The 10,520-nt window shown below is 46.1% G+C and overlaps 1 protein-coding gene across 2 annotated transcripts in view; it reads left to right on the top strand.

Annotated features, from left to right (window-relative positions):
* Window positions 1–10,520, top strand: part of camk2a (calcium/calmodulin-dependent protein kinase II alpha) — a 292,509-nt gene that overhangs the window by 693 nt on the left and 281,296 nt on the right. The window lies entirely within an intron of this gene.

Raw genomic sequence — 10,520 nt, 5'->3', positions numbered from 1 at the left:
AGTGGTTAAATGGCAGAACAAGCTTGTGTGGTGCTCAGTGCACTCATCAGCATCAGCTGCTGTAGAACGTAGGCAACCGCTATAAATAAGCACGTTTACTGTGACCATGTAGGCAGCTGATGAGTGCGCTGAGCACCAAACAAGCTTGTTCTGCCATTTAACCACTTTCAGCTAGAATATATATATACTATATATATGTTGTTATGTTACATCCTTATTCCAAAATGGATTAAATTCTTTTTTTTCTCATCAATCTACATACAATACCCCATAATGACAAAGCGAAAAAGGTTTTGTAGAAATTTTTGCAAATTTATTAAAAATAAAAAACTGAAATATTCCATGTACATAAGTATTCACACCCTTTACTATGACACTCAAAATTGAGCTCAGGTTCATCCTGTTTCCACTGATCATCCTTGAGATGTTTCTACATCTTGATTGGAGCCCACCTGTAGTAAATTAAATTGATCAGACATGATTTGGAAAGGCACACACCTGTCTATATAAGGTCCCACTGTTGACAGTGCATGTCAGAGCAGAAACCAAGCCATGAAGTCAAAGGAATTGTCTGTGGACCTCCGAGCCAGGATTGTATCGATGCACAGATGTGGGGAAGGGTACAAAAAAATTTCTACAGCTTTGAAGGTCCCAAAGAGCACGGTGGTCTCCATCTTTCGTAAATGGAAGAAGTTTGGATCCACCAGGACTCTTCCTAGAGCTGACCGCCCAGCCAAACTGAGCAATTGGGGGAGAAGGGCCTTGGTCAGGGAAGTGACCAAGAACCCGATGGTCACTCTGACAGAGCTCCAGCGTTCCTCTGTGGAGATGGGGGAACCTTCCAGAAAGACAACCATCTCTGCAGCACTCCACCAATCAGGCTTTTATGGTAGAGTGGCCAGACGGAAGCCTCTGCTCAGTAAAAGGCACATGACAGCCCGCTTAGAGTTTGCCAGAAAGCACCTAAAAGACTCTCAGACCATGAGAAACAAGATTCTCTGGTCTGATGAAACCAAGATTGAACTCTTTGGCCTGAATGCCAAACGTCACGCCTGGAGGAAACCAGGCACCTCTCATCACCTTGCTAATACCATCCCTACAAGCCTGTTGCATGCTATAAGCAATCATCAGCTGTCAATAAAACTACTCAAGGAAGGACATACCATCTATTGCCTCGTCATGCACATCACGTGCAAATTGTCCAATGGGGAAGGGAGATGTGTTATGTACAAAAATGTCAAAAACACGTGATCGCTAACATAGGCTGTCTGGACTCAGCCTTAGAGATACGGTGGGGAGCTCGGACATCCGGACGGAGCTTGAGGTAGAGCCGCTGTTCCATCGCGTCGAAAGGAGCCAGCTGAGGTGGTTCGGGCATCTGATTAGGATGCCTACTGGGCGCCTTCCTTTGGGGGTTTACAGGGCACGGCCAACTGGGAGGAGACGCCGGGGTAGACCCAGAACTCGCTGGAGGGACTACATGTTCAATCTGGCCTTGGAACGCCTTGGAATTCCCCAGGAGGAACTGGAGGGTGTTGCTGGGGAGAGGGACGTCTGGGGTGCCCTACGTACATTACATTACTTTAAATTACATTACAGTCATTTAACCGACGCTTTTATCCAAAGCGCCTTACAATAAATGCATCATTTAATGTAGGAAATCAGGTGAACTACTAGTCATCAGAGGTCATAAGTGCATCTTCTCTCTAAACATGCATCTAAGAGCAAAAACAATGCTAAAGTAAAAGCACAAGAAAGAGATTGTTTCTTAAATTAGTGAATACAATATGTGCTAAGAACAAGGAACAGGGTAGTAGTTCTTGAAGAGGTGAGTTTTCAACCTGCGCCGAAAGATGGGCAGTGACTCCGCTGTCCTGACATCAGTGGTGTGTTCATTCCACCACTGTAGGGCAAGGACAGAAAAGAGCTGTGACTGGGTCAATCGGCAGCAGGGGTGTCTGAGCGATGGGGCAACCAGGTGTCCCGAGGCAGCAGTGCGAAGTGGCCGGGCGGGGGTGTAAGGCTTGACCATGGCCTGGAGATAGGACGGAGCTGTTCCTTTCACTGCCCTGTAGGCTAGCACCAGAGTCTTAAACTGGATGCGAGCAGCTACTGGGAGGCAGTGTAGGGACATGAGAAGGGGAGTTGTGTGGGAGAACTTAGGGCGGCTAAACACCAGATGAGCTGCAGCTTTCTGAACAAGCCCCAGAGGTCTGATGGCCGACGCCGGGGCGCCAGCAAGGAGGGAGTTGCCATAGTCCAGCCGGGAGATGACCAGAGCCTGGATGAGCACCTCTGCCATCTCGTCGGTGAGGAATGGCCGAATCCTCCTGATGTTATAGAGGAGAAATCTGCAGGAGCGAGCATCCGATGCAACGTTTTCAGCAAACGACAGTTAGTCTTCCAGGATCACACCCAGATTCCTCGCAGTCTGAGTTGGCGTCACCACGGTGTTGTCAATGGTAATGGCCAGGTCTCGGTACGGGCAGCCTTTCCCCGGGAGGAACATCAGCTCTGTCTTGTCCATATTGAGCTTCAGTCAAGCACGCAGCAATGCAAAAGGACAAGATCAGCTTGGTGTCGTCGGCATAACAATGGTAAGAGAAGTCATGCGAGCGAATACTTAGCTTGCTGCCAACGCGACCCGACCCTGGAGAAAAAGTAAGGAAATGTGTGTTTGGTAGATTATTTCTTTGTTGTAACAATGCTTCTTGGCAATAAATGTTATATCAGGCAGCTGATTGTCAGCACCTGGGGTACCAGTAGCTCAAAACAAGAATCAATAGTAACAGCAAAATAAGCCTTTGGCATTGGCAGAGAAGATTTGGCAAATTTGTCATGGGCGCAACCCACATACTCAGCTCTACTGCTCATCCCACAAATGCATGTTCCTTACAAACGTGGCACCATTTAAAAGGGAAATAAGCAGGCTTTCCAACGGTATAAGATCTATTGCCAAGAAGCATTGTTACAACAAAGAAATAATGTACTGAACACAAATGCCCCTACTTTTTGTGCTAAGTGTGTATATATATAAAACCCAGCCACTGAGGAGGCACAAGCCAGTGCCTCCTTAGTGCTGGTAGGCCCATACTATCTCACATCTATGGTCTGATGACAACTGATAACGGCCATTTAATTGACTGATAACATTCGAAGTCGGTGATAAATGGGGAGGGTTGAATCAGGAAGGGCATCCGGCGTAAATTCTTTGCCAAATCAAATATGCAGATCATAAATAAGATTCCCGTAACGGATACGTCGAGGCCCGGGTTACCGATGACCGCCACCGGTGCTGTTTACCAGCAGGGTGCCGGTGGAAACTATGCTTCTGTTGGGCGAAGGAGAAGGAGAGGGAGAAGACATGTCTAGAGGCCACGAGAGAGGAGGAAGGGTCGGAGTGTGGAGGTGAGAGTCGGAACTTTGAATGTTGGCATTATGACTGGTAAAGGGAGAGAACTAGCTGTTGTGATGGAAAGAAGAAAGGAAGGTATACTGTGTGTCCAAGAGACCAGGTGGAAAAGGAGTAAGGCCAGGAGTATCGGAGGTGGGCTCAAACTATTCTACCATGGTGCGAATGGGAGGAGAAATGAGGTAGGGGTAATTCTTAAGTAAGAGTATGTCAAGAGTGTGTTGGAGGGGAAGACAGTGTCAGACAGAGTGATGCGTATGAAGCTCGAAATCGAAGGTGTATTGATAAATGTTATCAGCGCATTTGCCCTGCAAGTTTGGTCTGAGATGGAAGAGAAAGAAGAATTCTGGAGTGAGTTCGATGAAGTGATAGAGAAGGTACCCAAAGAGGAGAGAGTGGTGATTGGAGCAGATTTCAATGGACATGTAGGTGAAGGGAACAGATGTGATGAGGAGGTGAAGGGTAGGTATGGTGTCAAGGAGAGAAATGTGGAAGGAGAGATGGTGGAGGATTTTGCGAAAAGGATGGAAATGGTTGTGGTGAATACATATTTCAAGAAGAGGGAGGAACCCAGGGTGACGTACAAGAGTGGAGGAACGTGCACACAGGTGGACTATATCGTACGTAGACGACGCAAACTAAAAGTGATTGGAGACTGCAAGGTGGTGACAGGGGAAATCATAGCTAGGCAGCATCGGATGGTGGTCTGTAGGATGACCTTGGTTACCAAGAAGAGGAAGCGAGTGAAGGTAGAGCTGAAGATCAAATGGTGGAAGTTGAAGAAGGAAGACTGTTGTGTGGAGTTCAGGCAGGAGTTAACACAGGCACTTGGTGGTAGTGAAGAGTTGCTGGATGGCTGGGCAAACACTGCAGAAATGGTGAGGGAGACAGCTAGGAAGGTACTTGGTGTGTCATCATGACAAAGGAAGGAAGACAAGGAGACTTGGTGGTGGAATGAGGAGGTACAGCAATTTATACAGAGGAAGAGGTTGGCAAATAAGAAGTGGGCTAGTCAGAGAGATGAAGAAAGTAAACAGGAGTACAAGGAGATGCAGCGTAAAGCGAAGACAGGTGGCAAAGGAAAAGGAAAAGGAGTATGGTGAGTTGTATGACAGGTTAGACACTAAGGAAGGAGAAAGGACTTGTACCGATTGGCTAAACAGATGGACCATGATGGGAGGGATGTGCAGCAAGTTAGGGCGATCAAGGATAGAGATGGAAATGTGATGACAAGTGAGGAGAGCGTGCTGAGAAAGTGGAAGGAGTACTTTGAGGGGCTGATGAATGAAGAAAATGAGAGAGAGAGAAGGTTGGATGATGTGTGGATAGTGAATCAGGAAGTGTGGTGGATTAGCAAGGAGGCAGTGAGGGCAGCTATGAAGAGGCTGAAGAGCGGAAAGGCAGTTGGTCCTGATGACATACCTGTGGAGGCATGGAGATGTTTAGGAGAGATGGCAGTGGGGTTTTTAACTAGATTGTTTAACGCAATCTTGGAAAGTGAGAGGATGCCCGAGCAGCGGAGAAGAAGCATACTGGTACCGATTTTCAAGAACAAGGGCGATGTGCAGAACTGTAGCAACTACAGAGGTATAAAGTTGATCAGCCTCAGCATGAAGATATGGGAAAGAGTAATAGAAGCTAGCTTAAGAAGAGAGTTGACGATTAGCGAGCAGCAGTATGGTGTCATGCCATGAAAAAGCACCACAGATGCGATGTTTGCTTTGAGAATGTTGATGGAGAAGTATAAAGAAGGCCAGAAGGAGTTACATTGTGTCTTTGTAGATTTAGAGAGAAAGCATATGACAGGGTGAAGAAGGAGGGATGAAGAAGGACAGACTCCCAATCCCCATCGTCTTCACTCTTGTGTTGCCATGGAACTAGATCCTCCCAGGCCAAGCAGTCTGGACCAGCATCGTGACTTGATCACCACTTGAATCAAGACTTTAGCGAATTGCTTCAAGAGTTTTTTTTTCTATCTCTTTAAATGGATCCTCGGACACGACAGACGCCAATGACGACGACGATGAAAGGGTGCAAGGAGTAAAGGTGACGAAGGCATATGAGTTTAAATACTTGGGATCAACTGTCCAATGTAACGGGGAGTGCAGGAGAGAGGTGAAGAAGAGAGTGCAGGCAGGGTGGAGTGGGTGGAGAAGAGTTTCAAGAGTGATTTGCAACAGAAGGGTACCAGCAAGCGTTAAAGGGGAGGTTTACAAGACGGTTGTGAGACCAGCTATTTTGTATGGTTTGAAGACAGTGGCACTGACGAAAAGACAGAAGGCGGAGCTGGAGGTGGCAGAGTTGAAGATGCTAAGCTTTTCATTGGGAGGCATGAAGCAGGACAGGATTAGGAACGAGTATATTAGAGGGACCGCTCAAGTTGGACGGTTTGGAGACAAAGCAAGGGAGGCAAGATCGAGATGGTTTGGACATGTGTGGAGGAGAGATGCTGGGTATATTGGGAGAAGGATGCTCTGAATATGGAGCTGCCAGGGAAGAGGAAAAGAGGAAGGCCAAAGAGGAGGTTTATGGATGTGGTGAGGGAAAACATGCTGGTGTGACAGAGGAAGATGCAGAAGACAAGATGAAATGGAAATGGATGATCCGTTGTGGCGACCTCTAAAGGGAGCAGCCGAAAGTAGTAGTAGTAGTAGTAGTATATATATATATATATATATATATATATATATATATATGTGTGTGTGTGTGTGTGTGTGTGTGTATATGATATATATGTATGTGTGTATGTATGTATATATATATATATGTATGTATATATATGTGTGTGTGTGTGTATATATATATATATATACATATATATATATATATATATATATATATATACATACATATATATATATATATATATATATATATATATATATATATATATATATATATATATATATATATATATATATATAGTACCTGTGGAGTGGCAGACTGGGGTGGTGGTTCCCATATTCAAAAAGGGGGACCGGAGGGTGTGCTCCAATTATCGGGGCATCACATTGCTCAGCGTCCCTGGGAAAGTGTACTCTAGGGTGCTGGAAAGGAGGCTCCGACCGATTGTCAATCCTCGGATCCAGGAGGAACAATGCGGATTCCGTCCTGGCCGTGGAACAATGGACCAACACTTTACCCTTGCGGGTGTGCTGAGGGGGGCATGGGAGTTTAACCAGCCAGTCTACATGTGTTTTGTGGACTTGGGGAAGGCTTACGGCCGTGTACCCCGGAGCACTCTGTGTGGGGGGGGGGGGTACTGCGGGAGCATGGGGTACCCGGGTAGTTGCTACAAGCCATATAACCAAAGTGAGAGCTGTGTCCGCATTCCCGGCACAAAGTTAAACACGTTTTCGGTTGGTTTCGGACTCCGCCAAGGTTGTCCCTTGTCTCCGATTCTGTTTGTGATATTCATGGACAGGATCTCAAGGCGCAGCCAAGGTGAGGAGTGTGTCAGTTTTGGTATCCTCAGAATTGCATCTCGGCTCTTCGCAGATGATGTGGTTTTGTTGGCTTCATCACAACGTGACCTCCAGCGCGCACTGGAGCGGTTTGCAGCTGAGTATGAAATGGCTGAGATGAGAGTCGGCACCTCCAAGTCTGAGGCCATGGTTGTCTACCGGAAAATGGTGGATTACTCTCTGCGAGTTGGGGATGAGTTGTTGCCTCAAGTGAAGGAGTTCAAATATCTCGGGGTGTTGTTCACGAGTGAGGGTAGGATGGAGCGGGATATTGACAGGCGGATTGGTGCAGCATCAGCAGTAATGCGGATGTTGTACCGGACCGCTGTGGTGAAGAAGGAGCTGAGCCGGAAGGCAAAGCTCTCAATTTACCAGTCAATCTTCGTTCCAACCCTCACCTATAGTCATGAGCTTTGGGTAGTGGTCGAACAGGTGAGATCGCAGATACAAGCGGCTGAAATGACTTTCCTCCATAGGGTGTCTGGGCTCAGCCTTAGAGATAGGGTGAGGAGCTTGGACATCCGGAGGGAGCTTGGAGTACAGCCGCTGCTCCTTCGCGTCGAAAGGAGCCAATTGAGGTGGTTCGGGCATCTGATTAGGATGCCTCCTGGGGACCTTCCTTTGGAAGTATACTGGGCACGGCCAACTGGGAGAGGACCCCGGGGTAGACCCAGAACTCGGTGGAGGGACTACATGTTCAATCTGGCCTGGGAACGCTTTGGAATCCCCCAGAGGGAGCGGAAGGGCGTTGCTGGGGAGAGGGACATCTGGAGTGGCCTATTTAGCTTGCTGAGAAGCGGCTGATGATGAATGAATGGATGAATGAATGCATGAATGAGTGAATATATATATATATATATATATATATATATATATATATATATATATATATATATATATATATACACTACCGTTCAAAAGTTTGGGATCACCCAAACAATTTTGTGTTTTCCATGAAAAGTCACACTTATTCACCACCATATGTTGTGAAATGAATAGAAAATAGAGTCAAGACATTGACAAGGTTAGAAATAATGATTTGTATTTGAAATAAGATTTTTTTTACATCAAACTTTGCTTTCGTCAAAGAATCCTCCATTTGCAGCAATTACAGCATTGCAGACCTTTGGCATTCTAGCTGTTAATTTGTTGAGGTAATCTGGAGAAATTGCACCCCACGCTTCCAGAAGCAGCTCCCACAAGTTGGATTGGTTGGATGGGCACTTCTTTGAGCAGATTGAGTTTCTGGAGCATCACATTTGTGGGGTCAATTAAACGCTCAAAATGGCCAGAAAAAGAGAACTTTCATCTGAAACTCGACAGTCTATTCTTGTTCTTAGAAATGAAGGCTATTCCATGCGAGAAATTGCTAAGAAATTGAAGATTTCCTACACCGGTGTGTACTACTCCCTTCAGAGGACAGCACAAACAGGCTCTAACCAGAGTAGAAAAAGAAGTGGGAGGCCGCGTTGCACAACTGAGCAAGAAGATAAGTACATTAGAGTCTCTAGTTTGAGAAACAGACGCCTCACAGGTCCCCAACTGGCATCTTCATTAAATAGTACCTGTTAGAGCCTGTTTGTGCTGTCCTCTGAAGGGAGTAGTACACACCGGTGTAGGAAATCTTCAATTTCTTAGCAATTTCTCGCATGGAATAGCCTTCATTTCTAAGAACAAGAATAGACTGTCGAGTTTCAGATGAAAGTTCTCTTTTTCTGGCCATTTTGAGCGTTTAATTGACCCCACAAATGTGATGCTCCAGAAACTCAATCTGCTCAAAGAAGTGCCCATCCAACCAATCCAACTTGTGGGAGCTGCTTCTGGAAGCGTGGGGTGCAATTTCTCCAGATTACCTCAACAAATTAACAGCTAGAATGCCAAAGGTCTGCAATGCTGTAATTGCTGCAAATGGAGGATTCTTTGACGAAAGCAAAGTTTGATGTAAAAAAAATCTTATTTCAAATACAAATCATTATTTCTAACCTTGTCAATGTCTTGACTCTATTTTCTATTCATTTCACAACATATGGTGGTGAATAAGTGTGACTTTTCATGGAAAACACGAAATTGTTTGGGTGATCCCAAACTTTTGAACGGTAGTGTATGTATAGTAGCATTTTCGTGATTTTTTCCCTATTTGTTGTATCTTCTTTGCGTGTTTTTTCTCTCTGTTATCTGCTGTGATGATCTATGTTTTATTTTACATTAGTCCATCCTAACATTATCAGAACAGATCACATTGCCGATTTTCAAACTTATCTCAATCTATATACGAATTTGGGGTACAGCAAAATGAAACTGGACCAGATCCGGGCCGGATGTATCACAGCATCTGGCGGGGATCCGTTCTTTTTGCTCCAGTGTCTTTTTGACATTAGGAGGCCACACTCTGGCCAGAGGTGTTTGAGCTAGTGGTGTGTAAAAACGAGGCATACTCCAAGTTAAGTTAGGGGCTTTAATGTCGAACTGTAAGTATAAACAATACAGAGATGAACTGACGCACGCAGGAGACTGCGTGCCTTACGTAACATTGACTACAGTTAACATCCACTGGGTGGTGCTATAATACCACCTGTAACATCTCCCTTTCCTTTAAGTAAACAAAACACCTCCTGAAATACCAACTTGTGAACTTCACCCAAGACATGGTTATATCTAGATCTCAAAAACAATCAAACAGCCTGTCTAAACACTGAACTTTAGAACCAGTCCATGTGAGCTTATAGGTTCAGTCTGTTGGGGAGTCCGTATCTGACAGCCATATCGAGAGAGAGCAGGGGAATAGGGTGACGATGGGACTTGGGAGCATTGAGGATAGGCCTGCTGAAGAATGCTACGAGGGGCTTGTGATCTGTCTCCACTGTGATACTGTCTCGACCGTACAGCTAATGATGGAAACGCTAGCAGGCAAATACTATGCTGAGGCATTCCTTCTCTATCTGTGCATAGTTTTGCACTGAAGGCGTGAGTGCCTTTGACGTGAAAGCAATAAGTTGTCCCTCCTGCATCAGACAGTAGCCCATGCCATGCTGGCTGGAGTCACTCTGTACTGTGACGGGTTTTGACACATCATAGTATCGCAGCACAGGCGTCTGTGTCACAAGCTGTTTTATCTCCCTGACAGCTGCATCGTGCTTCGGCAGCCAGTGCCAAACTGCGTCCTTGTCTGTGAGTCTCCTCAAAGGCTTGCATACTTCTGAGAGCCGCGAGAGAAACTTAGCCAAGTACGTGACGAATCCGATGAGTCTCTGCACACCCTTGACGTCAGATGGGGCTGGCATGTCCAAAACACCTCTGACTTCTCCGGGTCAGCTGTTAGACCTGCAGCCAACATTATGTGGCCATAGAACCGCACCTCAGACACTCTAAACTGAAGCTTCTTGACACTGAGCCGCAGTTTCACTTGTCGACAGCGGTCCAGAAGGACTACCAGCTTGTCATCATGGTCCTTGTTTGCCTCTTCCTCACTGTCGTCACAGCCAACGATGAGGATGTCGTCAGCTATAGGCTCCACTCCCTCAAGCCCTTCCAACAGCTCATGCTGTTTCCTCTGGTAGACCTCTGGGGCTACTGACACACCAAACGGAAGTTTCAACCATCTGTTCCGGCCCCAGGAGGTCCAAAAGGTGGTCATGAGGCTGCTA

This window comes from Lampris incognitus, chromosome 8, assembly GCF_029633865.1.
Source record: "Lampris incognitus isolate fLamInc1 chromosome 8, fLamInc1.hap2, whole genome shotgun sequence".
Lineage (NCBI taxonomy): Eukaryota > Metazoa > Chordata > Actinopteri > Lampriformes > Lampridae > Lampris > Lampris incognitus.
This window is presented reverse-complemented; position numbering and strand designations above follow the sequence as displayed.